Source organism: Peromyscus maniculatus, chromosome 22 (assembly GCF_049852395.1).
Source record: "Peromyscus maniculatus bairdii isolate BWxNUB_F1_BW_parent chromosome 22, HU_Pman_BW_mat_3.1, whole genome shotgun sequence".
NCBI lineage: Eukaryota > Metazoa > Chordata > Mammalia > Rodentia > Cricetidae > Peromyscus > Peromyscus maniculatus.
Window position 1 is genome coordinate 2,231,570 of NC_134873.1, and position 17,956 is coordinate 2,249,525.

Sequence of the window (17,956 nt, forward strand, 5' to 3'; positions counted from 1 at the left end):
GAAATAATTAAGAAATCGTGGTACATATACACAATAAAGTACTACTCAGCAGAGAAAAACAATGACACCATGAAATTTGCAGGCAAATGGATGGAAGTAGAAAATATCATCCTGAGTGAGGTAACCCAAACCTAGAAGGACAAACATGGTATGTACTCAGTCATAAGTGGATACTAGATATAAAGCAAAGCACAATCAGACTGCAACCCACAGAACTAGGGAGGCTACATAGCAGGGGGGACCCTAGAATGACTGTGGCTTATAATAGGTTTTGGTATTACTCAATCACTGGGTAAGCCTCGGTGAAACATTTCACTATTAGGATAAGAATTTGTACTGTATCAAACTGATAATAGAATAAATAAATTTTTAAAAAAGAATGTCTTGGGGCTGGAGAGATGGCTCAGAGGTTAAGAGCACTGCTTGTTCTTCCAAAGGTCCTGAGTTCAATTCCCAGCAACCACATGGTGGCTCACAACCATCTGTAATGAGATCTGGTGCCCACTTCTGGCTTGCAGGGATATGTGTGACAGAACACTGTATACATAATAAATAAATAAACCTTTTAAAAAAAAGAATGTCTTATGGACTTTGGACAGTTTAATTCTTTTTGGACACCAGTAAAGGAATTCCTCTCCTGTTTACAGCTGAGAGTTTGGACTTTACAAGAGGACCAATGGAAGGGTATCCAAATACAGTCACCTGGTAACCCAAATTCAACTGGAAAAAGACAGATCAATCATTGCTCCAATCCCATAATGTCAGTTAGTGTTACCTCAGCAGAGGGAGATGGGGTAAGAACAGGAGGTAGAATTCAACTATTAAGTTTAGGGTAAAAAGACCCCAAAGAAAATTAATTAGTTTTCTTGACTAAAAACCAGAAGTGCCACTGGGACTCTTAGCAGTTCCAAGTGTTTGGGAGTTCTGATCTCTGATGCTAAGTGATCCTAAGGGCTAAGAAGGAGGACAGTTAAATGAAGTAAAGAAGGCCTGTTAGAGAAAAAGCCCCTTGGTCAAGAGAATAGAATCTCTGTCCTGGGCACAGGCCTAACATTTCAATAGGGACATGTACATATCCTGGTTAAAGAACCTGATCTATGGAGCCCGAGAAACGGCAACTTGGGACGTTTATAGATCACCTGTTAAAGATCACCTAATTAAGTGATAACTGATTGCATATTGGTAATAACAAATGTAGACAAAACAGAAAATTTTTAAGGCTCCTTCCAACCCCTCATATTCTGTACTGTGACCGGCTCATAATGTGTGGACAACAAATGCACGTTCTCACTCAAGAGCTTCTGCACAGCCACTCGCCACCAAATGCCAGGGCTGCATTAGCACATTCATTCCCCGTCTCCTTTTCTTCCTCAGTGACCAGTCAGTGACCAGTGACCGGTCAATGACCAGTGACCAGTCAATGACCAGTGACCAGCCTGGAGTGACTGGTGCACCTGGACTTGGAGGCAGGAAAGAGAAGGTGGAAGTGATGCAATTATAATCCCCAAAAATTATGTTAAAAGTTGAAACAAGCTTTATGACCCATGTGCTCAAGAGACTAGTGACTCCTATGAGAGCACACTAAAGAGTACTCACACCATTTCTTTTAGGCCGTACAAATCCAAAACATGGAAAATAACAGTCCTGTTAGGCAGGGCCACAATTTATCCAGATCTTCTATTTTGGTTGAACTAGAGTAAGTACACTAATTTGGTTTCATGAAAGTTCACTTCTTTATCAAGATTCTTGATTGCCTGGTCTGTGGCCACTCAGGACACTTATGGGTCTTCTAAGATTGATAAATTCAGTACTTAGTGCTAATGTCAACTACTGTCACAGCAGGAAAGCTTTCACCTCTTTCTTGCCCATCCCTTTCTGTGACTACACCTGCTTTAAAGTTGGTCAGTGAACACAATTATTGCATGGGTCCCTCTTCATTTAAACATTCCCAATAAAAGCTAGAGAGAGTGGAGGATTCTCATTCACTTGTATATTTTTCCTTCTCACTGACCAGTCAGTCAAGGCCCAGACTCGGAGTGGCAGGACTGTCTTCGCAGCCCTGGGCAGCGGAAGCAGGATTAAATGATCAAAGTAATTCCCAATTACAAAGTGTGGGCAAGCTTGAGCCACAGGAGAAACTGCTCTAAACAGAAATAAGTAACCAACAGCATCTGAGAAAAACGGAAAGAAATTTTCAATAACTGGGAAACACCAGAGAATAAAACAAATAAGTGATGCACTTGAAGAAAATTTTAAAAAGTGAAGCCAATAATTGGCATACTCTGGTAGAGCAAATTGTATTAATAAAATACTCTTTGACCTTGCCCCTATGTGAAACGTTAGCTGCTGAGATCTATAATCCAACACACACAGATATAGCCAATGACTTGTCTCAACCCTCTGACCTGACAGATCTGCAGATGAGAGCCACCTGCCTGGAAACTTAATGTTCATTAACCTACCAATTGTACATCTACCAGTCTGGTCTGCCTTCATTCACATGACATGATTAATATCTGAAGGGAAATTAAAAAATCATTAACCCTGCCACAATCAGGTCATCTTCCATAACTGTAACTCAAGCATGTTGTTAAAAGGAAAATGCAAACTCCCTGTATCATGCCAGAAGAAAAGAGCCATCTTCTGCTATGGGACAGGAGAAAAGCCAAACTAATTAAGGGACTATTCTATTACTAATTTCAACTCTTTGATTCTATTCTGATTCTTTAAACTTTTCTTAAAGTATGAATTTTATATCAAAATTTACAAGATTGATATATATACATTTTAAACTTTGTTAAGATATGAATGATCATATAGAGTACTAACTAATTCTAAAAAGAAAAAAGGCTTCAATTAGCTGCATATATATGTCTTTGTGTTCGAGTCTCTTATCAGTTTTCTGCAGGAAGTCATGGCCAGGCCTAACATCAAATGAAGTCTCCAGGAAGAAGATGGGACCCCACAACAACAACAATTTCACGTGGACAATAATAACATCACTAAGCTGACAAACATCATCTACAGATCAGCTTTGAACTACAAATTGCTCAGAGCAATTTTGAGATGACTAGCTGAGATGATCCAGTCTCAAAGACTACTTGAATAATGATTTGAGATAAACCCTGAACTTTGGCATTATACACAGACTGGATAACGAAGGATATATTTACCTTTCCTAGAATTTGACAATTAACCTAAAATTTTTCTTTTCAGGATAAAGATACCTTTGTCCATACCCAGAAGGAAGCAATTTCAAGAATACAAAGCCCACATTCCCAAAGAGGTGGTGTGGGGCGGGTGGTTTTTTTTTTTTTTTTTGGTTTTTTTTGTTTTGTTTTGTTTTGTTTTTTGGTCTTTTAATGGGATTTGGGTCTGGGATAATTTTCATGGATTAGGGGCGCTGGTTACAAGTTGTTGTTGTTAGATTTAAGGTTCTTGTTTAAAAAAAAGAAAAGAGAGAAAGAAAAGAAAAATGTAAATACTTTACATTGGATTGGATTGTTTTATATTGTATATAAATTATATATATTGAAATTGATATTGTTAGAAAATGCTATATGTATATTTCTAATTGTACTTATACCATTCATTTAACAATGTAATGCAATTTTCTGATCCTTGAATGTTGTTATTAACAACTATTAGGGTATAAAAAATGAAAGTTAGTAGTTAGACATAATAATAGAACTTGTAGTCATATTAGGTATGTTTTCAAGATTGAATAGGTATATTTTAGATAGACAGGTTATCTTCAGACCCTTCAGAGATGTACAGAATATGTCATTTAAAATGTTTTAATAACTTAGAAAATTTTTCTTTTTTTGTCATGACTATGAGACATGTCGGCTCCTGGCAGTACCAATCTACTTCAGAGAAAATAAGGGCATTGAAAAAACTGCAATTGGAGTTAACTTTCATTGTGGCAACAGCCACTGGACAACAAAGTATCCTCAAATCAACTGTTGACAAACAGGACAGACAGGACACGAAACAAAGGACTACTGATTCTTGCCAAAACAAGTGTGGTTATGGCTTTATCAAAAGGCATCTTCTGAGGCCAGGACAATATGGCACCATCCCTGAAGTGGCCTTCGCAATCCGGAAAAGGTACAATGCCCTTTTCTTTGAAGGCAGCTTAATAGACAGTGGGCTGATGGCTTCTGATGTGCAATGGGACAACAGCTGAAACAGTTATTCTTGAAGAGTAATTAAGCTCACACCTCTCAATAGCAGACTGGCATTTATTAGAGGGATGTGGAGAACGGGATGTTGAGATGAAGCCACACACACACATAGCCAAGAAGAATGGACAGCTGAATTAAAAAAAATCAACAATTTCCAGAATTTAAAATCCTGAATCATGACAGGACACTAGTGGAATTCAAGTGTTTCTGGTACATGGACTACTCTCACCCAATGTGAGGTTGAACTATTGACCTTGTGTACATCCTACATCACAAATGAGTCTGTCAGATACACTAAGCCTATAGGCTGAAGATGATGCCCCAACACTGCGGAGAAACCTCAGGTGACTGTCCAAACAGCTGGCTGTTTCTGTCAACTCACAATTTTTTGGAAGTTGCTTGCATGTACTTCCTGTTTTTATTTTTGTTAGCTACTATTATTTCCTTCTTGGGTCTCTGAGGGAGTTGAAGATTAGTTAGTTATAGTTGAAGATTAATTAGGATAGAAAGTGAATTAGATACAATAGGATAGCTAATGGAATTATTTTCTCTGAATTTGTCAAATACAAATGAACTAGACATTGTTTAGGTATTTATTACTTGTATATATTATATACAAATATACACAGGAAGTAGCTCTGGTTCGGAGAGGTAGGACCACCGCAGGAGGAAGGGTAAGGTTTTAGCTCTTAGCTCTAACCTCTTGGCTTTCTTCTCTGCATTGGTTCTGTGTTTCTTATTTAATAAGACGGTTGGTTACATCTACAAGAGTAAACTAATAAGCAATTAAAATAAAGTCAAGATAAAACCAGTAGTTGAAGGACACAAATAAAACTGTTTAAGGTCTGAAAATGGAAACAGAAACAATAAAGAAAACAGAAACTGAAGGAACTCCAGAAATGAAAAATTTAGGACTACAAACAGGAAGTACAGTGGCAAGGCATTAGAATGACAGATGAAAGCCGGGCGGTGGTGGTGGAGTGCCTTTAATCCCAGCACTCGGGACGCAGAACCAGGTGGATCTCTGTGAGTTCAAGGCCAGTCTGGGCTACAGAGTGAATTCCAGGAAAGGCGCAAAGCTACACAGAGAAACCCTGTCTCAAAAAAAAAAAAAAAAAAAAGAATGACAGATGAGTTCCAGGCCAGCCAGGGAGTCATAGTAATATTATTTTATTTTATTTTAAAAAAAAAAAAGGAGAAAAGAAAATAGAAAAGGGAAAAGAGCAATTATTAATGAAAAATTTAAACATGGTACTTATTCAATTTGACTTATTTGTAACAATAAAGAAAATATATGGTAACTAATCCATCCTTGGGGTCCTAACAGGTTTAGATAGAAGGAAAAAGATATGAAAAGTAAGTAATCTAATGAAGCCATATAGTGAATTTTTCCCATCTCTAAAACCTTCTGCATTCTCAGCTTCTATCTTTCCTACAAGGTGGTCAAATAAGGATTAAATGTTTCTTCAGTATAACATTCTCATCTAGAGGATTCAGTCTTTTCCCACAATGAGATTCCCAGGGAAATTAGAATTTCATGGGGTCCACTGCTTCACTAGCTGTTAGCCAAAGAAAGAGATATGTCTCTTTAGTCTCTTTATAATATCTTTAATCCTACCAGGAATGTAGGCTACAGGGAAGGGCACTGAAGAACTTTAAGGCCCAAGTGAGGACCACAAAGTTGGGGCCGCAGGAAATTGTCACTGACAGCTTCATGTGGTTATCAGAAACAGGAAAGAGTGGGAGACCTGGAGTGCCCTGATTTACCACAGCTGAGTGGATAGAGAGAGCACAATAGAAGGCAGCTTGTCCTCAGGTACACCCCAAGCATTCCTCTCTGGTCATTTGATCCTGGCCTTTCACACCCCAAATTCCCTCTCTTATAATTCCTCCATACTCTGTAGCTCTTTGAAAAGGTCTGATTGCCCCAGCCTTAGAGTGACTTCTGTTGAAGTCTCAGGATTTCCTGACAACCTAGATGTTATTTGGAGTCACCACCATTCAGGGCTCCTAACTGAAAGTTTTACAAGCACCAAGAAAGCAGAATACCATCCCATTCAGACAAGTCAGTCTTCATGCCTGCTATTTCCTCTTCTCTCCTTACAGGAATTATGAACTCCAGCATGGGTCCACCTGACAATTGTCCTTGCAGACTTACACTGCTGCTCATTTTTTGGCATTGGAGATAAACTCAGTCTTGTGGCTTTGGTCAAGCCATCAGACACTTTAAAGACTTGTCAGTGTCTCTCAGAATCACTTTTTGTACTCTTCCCTCATTTTCTGGATATATGGGCTTGGGAACTTCTTTAAGAACCATATCTAAGCCGGGCGTGGTGGCGCACGCCTTTAATCCCAGCACTCGGGAGGCAGAGCCAGGCGGATCTTTGTGAGTTCGAGGCCAGCCTGGGCTACCAAGTGAGCTCCAGGAAAGGCGCAAAGCTACACAGAGAAACCCTGTCTCGAAAAAACCAAAAAAAAAAAAAAAAAAAAAAAAAAAAAAAAAAAAAAAAAAAAAAAAAAAAAAAAAGAACCATATCTAGCCGGGCGGTGGTGGCGCACGCCTTTAATCCCAGCACTCGGGAGGCAGAGCCAGGCGGATCTCTGTGAGTTCGAGGCCAGCCTGGGCTACCAAGTGAGCTCCAGGAAAGGCGCAAAGCTACACAGAGAAACCCTGTCTCGAAAAACCAAAAAAAAAAAAAAGAACCATATCTAAGTTAGGTTCGGATGCTGTCAATCTTGTATTTCTTTTGGGTGATCGGGGCTGAGGTAAAGATGAAATCAGGTCCATCCATCACACCTTATTGCTATAATGACATGTTCATGGGGCTGAATAGATTGTTCAACACCTGAGAGCACTGGCTACTCATCCGCAGGGTCTGACTTTGATTCTTAGCAAGAAGACGACAACTCACAATTATCTGTAACTAAATGGCACTGGAGATCAGACACTCCCTTGTGACATCCACTGTTACCTGGCATGTATTTGTCATGCACACTGGCAAAACTTTGACACCTAAATTAAATTTCATACATTTTGAAAATAACATATACATGAAGAAAACCTTTTTTAAAGTATGGAATCACATATATATCTGTCTTTTCACCATTGGTATGATGGTACCATAGGAGGCCAGAGGAATGCATCAGATCTCTTGGACTTGGAAAGACATGTAGTTCTGAGCCATCTGATGTGGGGGTTAGGAACCACAGTTGGGTACCCAAGAGGAGCATGCCTATTCAGTGTACTCTCTATCTTCCAAATATGTCATTAAAGTGTAGATGAAGGTGCATAATTACTCCTTCTGGCTCCTATCACTTGAAGGTGATGAAAGTTCCCTCTAGATGGTTGTCAAAGGATTCAATGGCTTTCTAGCCTCTCTGAATGGTCTCTCCACTATGCTTTTTATTTTCATTGTTAACACAATTCTCTTCATGTAAGTAAAGATAACAAAAGAAAACAAACCTGATTTGCTGCAACCAGTCAGGGTCCAGTCAGATTATATAATGAAAAGATCCATAATTTGAGCTATGTCTTTTTTGGAATTTTTTTTTAGACAGGATACCTCTAATAGCCATGGCTGTCCTGGAACTCACTATGTGAACCAAGCTGACCTCAAACTCAGAAAGATCAGCCCGCCACTGTCCCCCAAGTGCTGGGGTTACAGGTGTGCACCTCTAAGCCCAGCTCAGATATGTGATCTAACTTTGAATGACAAAATTAAAGGATACAATAAGATTTTAAAAGAAACCATCAATGTTTTCATGAACAGTAGTAACTCTTGAAATTCTGCAATAATAATGAAAACTGGCAAATCATTTCATATATTCTCAATAACTGGGTTATATGTTTTGTTAATTTCATCCATTTAAAAATGTCTGAACTATGTTTGTGTGTATACAACTTTGCCATTGTGTGTATGGGGCAGTGAGTGGACAACTTATCTACTCCTATGTGAGTTCTAGAGATGAAACTCAGGGAGTCATTTGGCTGCAAGTGACCTCAATGACACTTATTTGGGTTTATAAATAACTTATGTATGTGCCAGTATGGGAGTGTGCATATGCCAAAGCCCAAATGCAGGAATAAGGGAAAATCTGTAGTAGTTATTTGAGTCTTCCAGTGACTGAACTCAGGTCATTAGGTTTAGCGGCTTCCAACATTACCCACTAAGACAATTCCATGGCACTCATTTGTGCTTCTAAGAAAGTGTTATGAACGAGAGTTTGGTTCTAAGAATAAACTAACACAAGCCAAAAAAGGAAAAAGAAAACAAGAGACAGCAGTATGTTATTTTCATTTGCAAATAGGATCTATTACTCACATTGTCCCGTCTTCCTCTATCCTTAGATGACAGTGTGTTTACAATCACAAAAGAGGACAATATGTTACTGATGGAACGTTTTAACTATTCATATTTGAGTACCAGTGAGACAGATAATTGGGCAATGCCTCTGCAAGGCTGGGACTTGGCCTTGATAACCACATGAAGAGGGACAAAAGTAGACTCCACAAAACTGTCTTCTGGTCTCCACGTATCTGCCATGGCCTAAAAACCCATAATCACATTACACACACTTAACAGGAATCATTTTTTTGCCTATTTGTTTTAATAAGTCTCAGTGACATTACATCTCTGGCATCTCTGGATAATCTCCTTAGAAGGCAGCACCTCATGAAGAAGTGCCAAATGGACAGCTAATGGGGTTATGAAGAAACATGGAACTTCAAATAATATGTACATATCCTTAGCACATCAAACTATGTTGTGAAATATTGGTGTAGAAGGCATGGCGGCCATGGCTGCTTGACAAAGTTGCAGCATTTAGACACTGTGGACCACACTTCTTCAGCACCATTTTACTCTTATTTTTAATGATTCTCTCTATTAATGCCTTTCCCTTTGGGAAATTTTGTGTAGGCTTAGGTAAAGGACAAAAATGTGTACACTGGAAGCCTCTCTAAACAAAATAATATTTTGGAAAAAAATTCCTGCCACTGTGGACCCAGGAATTTCATTGTGACCTCCTAAGTGCACCAAGAACAGGAAAATTAGAGACTCACTGGGCACACCTGATCCCAAGGATGAGATGACTACTATTCAAAACCAGAGCCTGAGGCAATTAAGAGCAAGAGTTCACTTAATGAATATAGAGAAATTAGAATGGTATGGTATAATGGGAAAAGAGTAAGACATCAGGACCTTCCCTTTGGGGAGCATAATGAGGAGAACAGGCCCATATAATAAGACTAAGAAATTGTAGTACAATGTCTGCTCCCCAAAGAAGTCATTTTCCCAAGGTCAGGCATTTGGATAAGGTTCTCCATTCCCTTGGGAGCCAGAGGAGAGTTGCAGCTTGCTAAAGCAATAATTCTCCTTATCTCTGGCAGGAGGAACTTGTGTCCCTTATATTAACATACGCCTGGTGCCTATTGTCAAGGTCAAGGATATCTTCCTCAACCCATGACTTCAAGGCACACCCCAGCTCACATGCTCCTTTTTCGCCTGTTGAATCATCCATAGAACTACAGAGTATAAAAGGTGTAGTCTTTTTTTTCAATATGGCTGGTAGCCATCCATTTCACCCTCAGATCCTGTCATCTCCTCTTCTCTCACCTTTGCCAACTCCACACACCATCTTTGGGACCTGAACCCTCTCCCCAAGCAGGTCTCTGGCAAAATATACAATTGATTTCTGGTTACCTTACATTACTACATCTCTACTAGACAGATGAAAATGATGCTTTCGATACACACAGGGGTATTTAATGATTCTAATATTTTCTTCTACTAAGCATTTTAACATTAACATTGTTGAAATGTTTTGACAAAACAGTACACATTTAGAATAAATCATTTACCCTGGATACTGATCCTGGATCATGTGCTCAAATGTATCCCTGACTAATTACTGATATCCATGCCAGACAGAATAACAAACAACATCTCAAGGGAATTTGTGCAATTATGAAAACTAAAACCAAGAACAATTGCTCACAAACATTGCAGTTTTTGGCTATGAATACAGTTGAGCAAGTATTCTTGTTGTAGGATGGAGGAGCATTGTTTGGATATATGCCCAAGAGTGGTATAGCTGGGTCTTGACATAGATCAATTCCCAATTGTCTGAGGAACCACTGTATTGATTTCCACATTGTACAAGTTTGCACTCCCACCAGCAATGGAGGAGTGTTCCCCTTACTCCACATCCTTGCCAACATGAGCTGTTCCTTGGGTTATTGATCTTAGCCATTATGACATGTGTAAGATGAAGTCTCAAAGTATTTTTGATTTGCACATCTTTGATGGCTATGGGTTTGAACATTTTTTAAGTGTTTTTCAGCCATTTTAGATTCCTCTGTTGAGAATTCTGTTTAGAACTGTACCTCATTTTTATTGGATTATTTGGTTTGTTGATGTCTAGTTTATTGAGTTCTTTGTTATCCTTAGTGAGGCAACCAAGAGCCACATAGAAAAATATGATATTTACTCACTTAATAGTAGATATTAACTGTTAGGTAAAGAATAATCACAGTAAAATCCACATACCCAGAAAGACTAAGTAACAAGATCAGCTGGGAGGGGTGGGTGTATGTGGCACAGATTCATTCCCTAGGAAGAGGAAATAGATTTTGTGGATAGTCTGGGGGCAGGAACAGGAATGAACAGGTAAGGAAAGTAAGGACAGAGGGAGAGAATACTGGGAAAGACTGGAAAAGGGGATATTTTAGGGGCCAATGTGGAAACCTAATGCAGTGGAAACCTAGAAGCTATGAGTGTGACAAAAGTGAGGAATCCAAGTAACTGAGAAAAGAGAACCTGAGCTGGCCAGCTTCTATAACCACACAAGGCTCCCAGTGGTGGGAATGGGACACCAACCCAGCCACAAAATATTTGACATACTGTCCTGTCTGCAAGATATACTGGGTCAATGGCAGTTCAGAGAACTTGTCTAGAGGCCAAGAAATGACTGGTCTAACTTGAGGCCCCAGCCAAAAGAGGGAGCCCATGCCCAACACTGCCTGGATGAACAGGAACTAGAAGTTGAATGGCTCAGAGAATTAAGGTAGAAACAAATACAGTCGACCAAAACAAAACAAAAACAAAGTCTATGAAACGATTCCCAACTATATACTACTATAATCAGAGAACGGTGCCTAGACCAATTGTCCTCAGAGGGGCTTCTTCCAGCAGCTGATTGGAGCAAATGATCCTCACTAAACACTAGCTGGAGCTCTGGAAACCCCTGACGAGGATGAGGGGAGGAGGAATTGTAGGGCCAGCAGGATCGAGGACACAAGGAGAATACAACCCACAGACTCAACTAAGCAGGGACCATAGTGGCTCATGGAGCCTGAAGCAGGCATCATGGAGCCTCCATGGGTCTGTGCCAGGTCCTCTGCCCACATGTTATGGTTGTGAAGCTTGGTGTTTTTGTGGGACTCCTAACAGTAGGAGTGGGGGTATCTCTGACCCCTTTGCCTACTCTTCAGACCCTTTTCCTCCTACTGCGTTGCTTAATCCAGCCTTAAGATGAGGGTTTGTGCTAGTCTTATTGTATCTTGTAATGCTGTGTTCAGGTGACGTCCCTGAGAGACCTGCCCTTTCCTGAAAGGAAACAGAGGAGCAGTGGCTCTCGGTGAGTGTGAAAGTGGCAGGGAGGGTGGACTGGGAGTAGAGAGAAGGGAGGCTGTGCTCAGGATGTACTGTATGAGATAAGAATAAATAAAAAGATAACAATGAAATGAAAATGCATTTAGTCTAACTTCAACAATGCTCATAGCCTGTAACAGCCACAACACTGTTCAGATGTCCAATGTCTCTTCTGAGACTCAGACAGTCTCCTGACTGTGACATCTTGTAAAATCAAGAAACAAATTAAACCTTTCCAACATAACAATGGCACAATATATGTAATCATTCAGATAGAGAGGAAAGTGACTATGTTCCAGCCTCCAGCCTGGACAGAAACACTCATGCTCATGTGTAGGCCACACCAGCTGGAAGTATAGGTAGGTCACCAGTCTCTGGAACTTCCCCATTCCCTCAGTTCCCACAGACACAATTCCCCACCAGCTCTCCAGCTACCATCCCTGTAGCCATGACCCTGCCTCCAACTCACGGGACATCCTTGCTTAAGTGCAGGACATAACAGCCAGAAGAACCAGTAGGAAAACTCAGGTGAAGACTCTCTGCTGGTCTAGAAGCCATTGCAGCCATCAGAAATCCGGGTAGGCTGCTCACAATGGACCTCCTCCACTCTGTCAGGACTCCCCAACATTATACCCAATCCCACTCCGTTCCTCCTCATAGTGTCCTAGGCCCCAATTTGGGCAGATATGCCCTGCTGGAACAAAAGACACCAGCTGCCAGAAGTCCATGTAGGTCACCTGCCCACAACATTCTCCACTCTCAAAATGCCCCACTGCACAATTCAGTTTCTCCTCCCAACTTTGGCTCCTTTTAGCCCCCAACTTGGATGGAGACTCCCTGATGGAACAGAGGCCACACCTGCCACTAGATTTCTAATCCCCAATTTGGGGGTTGGGGAACCTCTGTTCAACCATAGGCCCAACAGAGCAGAATATCAGAGAACAGATATAAACCAAGGAACAAAGCACCCATTCAACAAACACAAACTGAGAAATAGGCACCTAGACCCACAATCACTACCAACCCAGATAGATATCTAGACATCAGCTTCAGAACACAATCAACAACAGCCAGGTCAACATGTCACCATCAGAGCTCACCTACCCTACTCTAGCAGACTCTGAATATTCCAATACAGCTTAAGCACAAGCAAAAGACCTTAATACCAATGTTATAAAAAATGATAGAGGTCCTTAAAGAGAAAGTGAATAAATCCCTTAAAGAAATCAGAGAAAGAATAAACAATATATTAAAGGAAATGAATAAATCCCTTAAAGAAAGCCAAGAAAATAAAAACAACCAGATGAAGAATGCTTCAAGAATTTGAAACTGGAAATGAAAGCAATAATAAAAAAAAAAAAAAACACAAGCCAAAGGAATTCTGGAAATAAAAGCAACAGGAACTACAGAGGCAAGATTCACCAAAAGAATAAAAGAGATGGAAGAGAGAATCTCAGGAATTTAATATATGTTAGAAGACATGGATAGGTTAGTGAAAGAAAATATTAAATCTAAAAATTCTTGAAACATAAACACAGGAAACCTGGAACACTATGAAAAGACCAATCCTAGGAATAAGAAGACTAGAAGGAAAAGAATCCCAGCTTGTAGGCCCAGGAAATATTTGAAAAGCAATCATGGTCAAAATTTTTCCTAACTGAAATAAGGACACCAGGAGAACACAGCCCACAGAATCAACTAGGCAGGGACCATTGGGGCTCACTGAAGCAGGAATCCTGGAGCCCCTATGGGTGCTGGCCAGGTCCTCTGCATATATGTTATGGTTGTGTAGCTTGGTGTTTTTTAGGACTCCCAACAGTGTGTATGAGAGAGTGTTCCTGAATCTTTTGCCTTATCTTGGGACCCTTTTCCTCTAACCTGGTTGCCTTATTAAGCCTTGATTATGATGGTCTGTGCCTAGTCTTATTGTAAGTTGTTATGTCATGCTTGGTTGATATCCTTGGAAAACCTGCTGTTCTCTGAGGGGAAATGGAGGAGTGGACCTGGTGGAGAAGGGAGCAGGGATAGGGACTAGGTGGAGTTGAGGGAGAGAAAACTTTATTATATGAGGAAATATATTATATGAAAGAATAATAAATTAAAAAAGAAAAGAGGGGAGTGTGGACACAGTGAGGGAAAACTGGACCAAGACAAAAGAAAACTCAGCAAACAGCAAACCCTATAGCTCTATCTCAGACATGTGGGCCTTCATTTGCAAAGAGCTTAGCTGGCTCTATCCCTGAAAATTTTCATACATTTTTCTCCTTTGCTACTTCCACTGCCTGTATTCAGTTATCCATGGCAGATGTCTCATAGCTTGTGCATCTTAATATCAAATGGTCTCAAAATACATAGAGGGTTCATCTTCACAACTTCATGGAATGGACTCTCAAGAGTCTCTTCACTGGGTTTCTGACTGATGCTAAACAACAGTGCTGAACTGAAACCACAGAGAAAGAATCCATGACCTTTACATTTTGCATCTTTTTTAATTAGAGAACAAGGACAACAAGGGTGATTCCCACAAACTCCCCCAATTTGGCTCCTAAATTCTAAGTTGTGATGGATCCTACAATGCTTGGACCAGACTTGCAGCAGGTTCTGTATGAAGTTCATTCCTGAGACTAGGAATTGCTTTGCTTACTCCTTCAACAAAATGAAGGTTTATATGGGAGGAGTCTTACCCTTAGGACACCTTTATAGACTTCTATTGTAGATCAAGTGCTTCTCTTTATTGTTGACAATCTCCTAAAAAGTTCCTTCCTTTTTCAACACTGGACTGCCATCAGAATCTACCTAGTGATTTCCTCTACAAAACAGATTTCTTTTTTCATTTTTTTTCATTTTTTTCTTGTTTCTTTTCACTGGAATCAGCAATAACCATCCAATAAAATCAATATTTTATCAAAGAAATCAGCCCATTACCTTTTAATTCTGGCTTACTCAATCTCTCAGGGAATGGAGAAAGTAAGAATGATTTGGGGCCATTACACTATGATATCAGGCTAAATAAATTTCTCATGGAGTCTATTTCCTGCTGAAATCCTATGACCTTGAACTCCACTGTCTGCATTATAAATGAACATAAACGAACAGGTTTATTTGTTGCTGATGTTGCCATATCTCACCCATCATTGTGAGAGCTTGGGATAAACTCAAGCTAGCAAATGCAAAATCCATGCAGAAGCTTTTTTACTGGCTTTTTTTTTTTTTTTTTTTTTTTGGCTTGGTCACTGTCTTGTGCTCAGCTAGCTTTCTTATCCAGCCCAGTCATACTTGCGTAGGGATACTGCTCAGTGGAAGAACCTTCCCACATTAATCATCAATCAACACAATCTCTCACAGACATAGTAACAGGAAATTCTGATTTGAGCAAACCCTCAATTTATGTTCCTTCATATGACTCTAGGCCACATCATGTTGACAGTTGAAGATAATTAAGACAAAGAGGCAATGATATATCAGAAGGCTTTAAAAACTCAAAACCAAAGTATTAATGACATCAATCACTTAAGCAGAAAAAAAAATAATAGGAAGATAAAAACAATGGGAAAACACAGATATGTCCAGAATTAAGGACAGGCAAGCCTGTAAGATCAAGAAAAGAAATTTAAAACCGTCTCTTCCCAGAACTTTCAAAACCAACAAAAACTCAAGGAACTCCTAACAAGAAATTTTCTGAATACAAAATTGGTGAAGGCTTATCATTTTCCAGAGAAACAACAATGTAAAGAGATGGCAGTAAAACAAGCAACATTGATGGAACCCCTGGGGAAAAAAAAAAAAACAAGACACAAAGACATATTTACAAATGTATATCATGGTCCTTTAACAAGACCTACAAGATTATATCGAAGTCAAACTCCAAGAAATCATGGCCCATCACTCATCCTGTGCACCCCAGTTCTCTCTTTTACTAATAATAGAAAAATGGGTTAGGTAAGGAGGGCTGTTCCACCAAAATCTGAGAGATTTGCTTGAAACCTTCTGGTCTTTTAACTTTGCAGAAATAGTTTTGACTACTAAGATCTCATTGTCTTATGATAAAGAAAAGGATATTTGCTAGGAGACATCAACTTATTTCTTTTGATTAATGATTAGATGTAAGTCTGAATCAGTGAGGAAACAAAAACTTTCCCAAGCCAAATGCAAGATAACAGATTTTTAAATAAACAGTGTATGATTTCTATTATACACTTCAAGTAACTTGTTTTGCTCTAATTGCTTTATAAGTCACAAGAACTTTTGAAAACAAATTTATCCCCATGTTTATGTGTGAAAGAAAGAATATCTTCCAATCATGTGCAGGTGACACACCAGAGAAGAGAATGTCAGACCCCTTGGATCTGGAGCAGCAGATGCTTATGGACCTCCCAATTTGGGTGTTATGATATGAACTCACATCATCCCCAAGAAGAATATGTGTTGAACCCTGGCCAAGCTCCATAGTACCTTTTAACTAATAAACTAAAAATCTTTCACAGATTAACAACAAGAACAACAAAACATAAATAAATACAGAAGTTAATAAATGATCTTTGGGAACATGATACATCAATATTAAGATAATAGTATGTAAATTTGCAGCATGAGTTGAATATAACCCAAAGAAAATTTCCAACAGTTTATAATTGGATACCTGATTCCAAAGCTACAATGCAAAGTGGTAACTCTCAGAAAGCTCAATAGGATTATGAAAACACAGTACACATATTGACAAATTGTGACTTCTGTATTTACCACAAAGTTCAGCCATCAATAGAATGTACAATGTTTATCAAAGAATAAAGAGGATGGAGAGAAAATGCTAAGAACAAAAGCAGGAAAACAATACTAACTTTTATTCAAAAGACCAAAGGAAACTCAGCTAAGAAAAAGTGGGCTCTTGACCAGTCACCCAGCTACCTATGATTCTATGTGTACAGAGATTAAATGAACACTGATATCACAACTCCCACAAAATTAACTCAAAGTGACCCTTAAACTGTTAACCTTCTGACCTTCCAGCTACGGAGATTTCTTCCAGATGGGCCACAAGCTCCAGAGCCCACTCTGCAAATGGCGGTGATCTCCTCCAGAGCCCACTCTGCAAATGGCGGTGATCTTCTCCAGAGCCCACTCTGCAAATGGCGGTGGTCTCCTCCAGGGTCCACTCTGCAAATGGCGGTGATCTTCTCCAGAGCCCACTCTGCAAATGGCGGTGGTCTCCTCCAGAGCCTACTATGGCTCCACAGCTCCTCAAGTTGCTTGTGGTTTCAGGCAAACCCAGCCCCAATGATTCCCAATCAAAACAATGTTGAAGAATAATTTAACGGAATGTCTGCTTCCTGCCACATAGATTATGTCACAAGATGTGTGGCATCTGCCCTATTCACCTGCCCAATATCACGTAAACCTGGGATACCTCTGTAGCTCAGAAACTCATTTGTGCCCTGGAACTGAATTTCACAGACTCACACCATGGTGGTTGGGAGTAGCAGAAAGTTGAATAAATTCTAACCATGTATTGCTGAGGATGATGTCCATCGCCTCCTTTCTACCAGTAGTTCAAGCTACCCTCCCTAAACTGTATACCCACCAATTCTGTCTGTCTTCATTCACATGGAAGGAATTAATACTGCAGGGAAATTACAGAGAAAGTCACTCACCATGCCCCATGAGTCCTTTGTAAAGGAGACCCCTGCAGCTCACTGCCTTAAACATCACTCTCTGAGCTAGGTATTGACTAGTTCGTTTCTCCCTGAAGTGTACACAGCACACTGTTCCTCTTCCTCTGGTCAGAAGGGAGAAGCCATGCCGCACACACAAATCCTTTTTCTGTTACTGAAATGGACAGCCCACTATATGACTCAAACTTGTATTTTAGAGCGCTGTGGTGTTGCTGCCCTGTAATCCAAGAATGTAGGATTGTTAGTCAGGGGCTATGTCCTATGGGGCTGCCGACAGGGTCCTAGTTCACCTCTGTCAATATGGAAGTCCTTGACTCAAAACTCCATTTCAAAAAGGCTGGAGATGCAGCTGTTGTAGAATTATAATATCTTCATGGCACAGGGGGATTTAATGTTGGTTGGGACCCTGTAATGGCCCCTTGAGCAGCATGTTAGAGCCCTTAGATGG

At 39.9% G+C, this 17,956-nt stretch overlaps 2 protein-coding genes across 2 annotated transcripts in view; both read right to left on the reverse strand.

Moving 5' to 3' along the window:
• The window catches only part of LOC102926914 (uncharacterized), a 150,581-nt gene that overhangs the window by 91,572 nt on the left and 41,053 nt on the right, over positions 1–17,956 (reverse strand). The window lies entirely within an intron of this gene.
• Positions 1–17,956, reverse strand: part of LOC102920812 (uncharacterized) — a 43,689-nt gene that overhangs the window by 24,038 nt on the left and 1,695 nt on the right.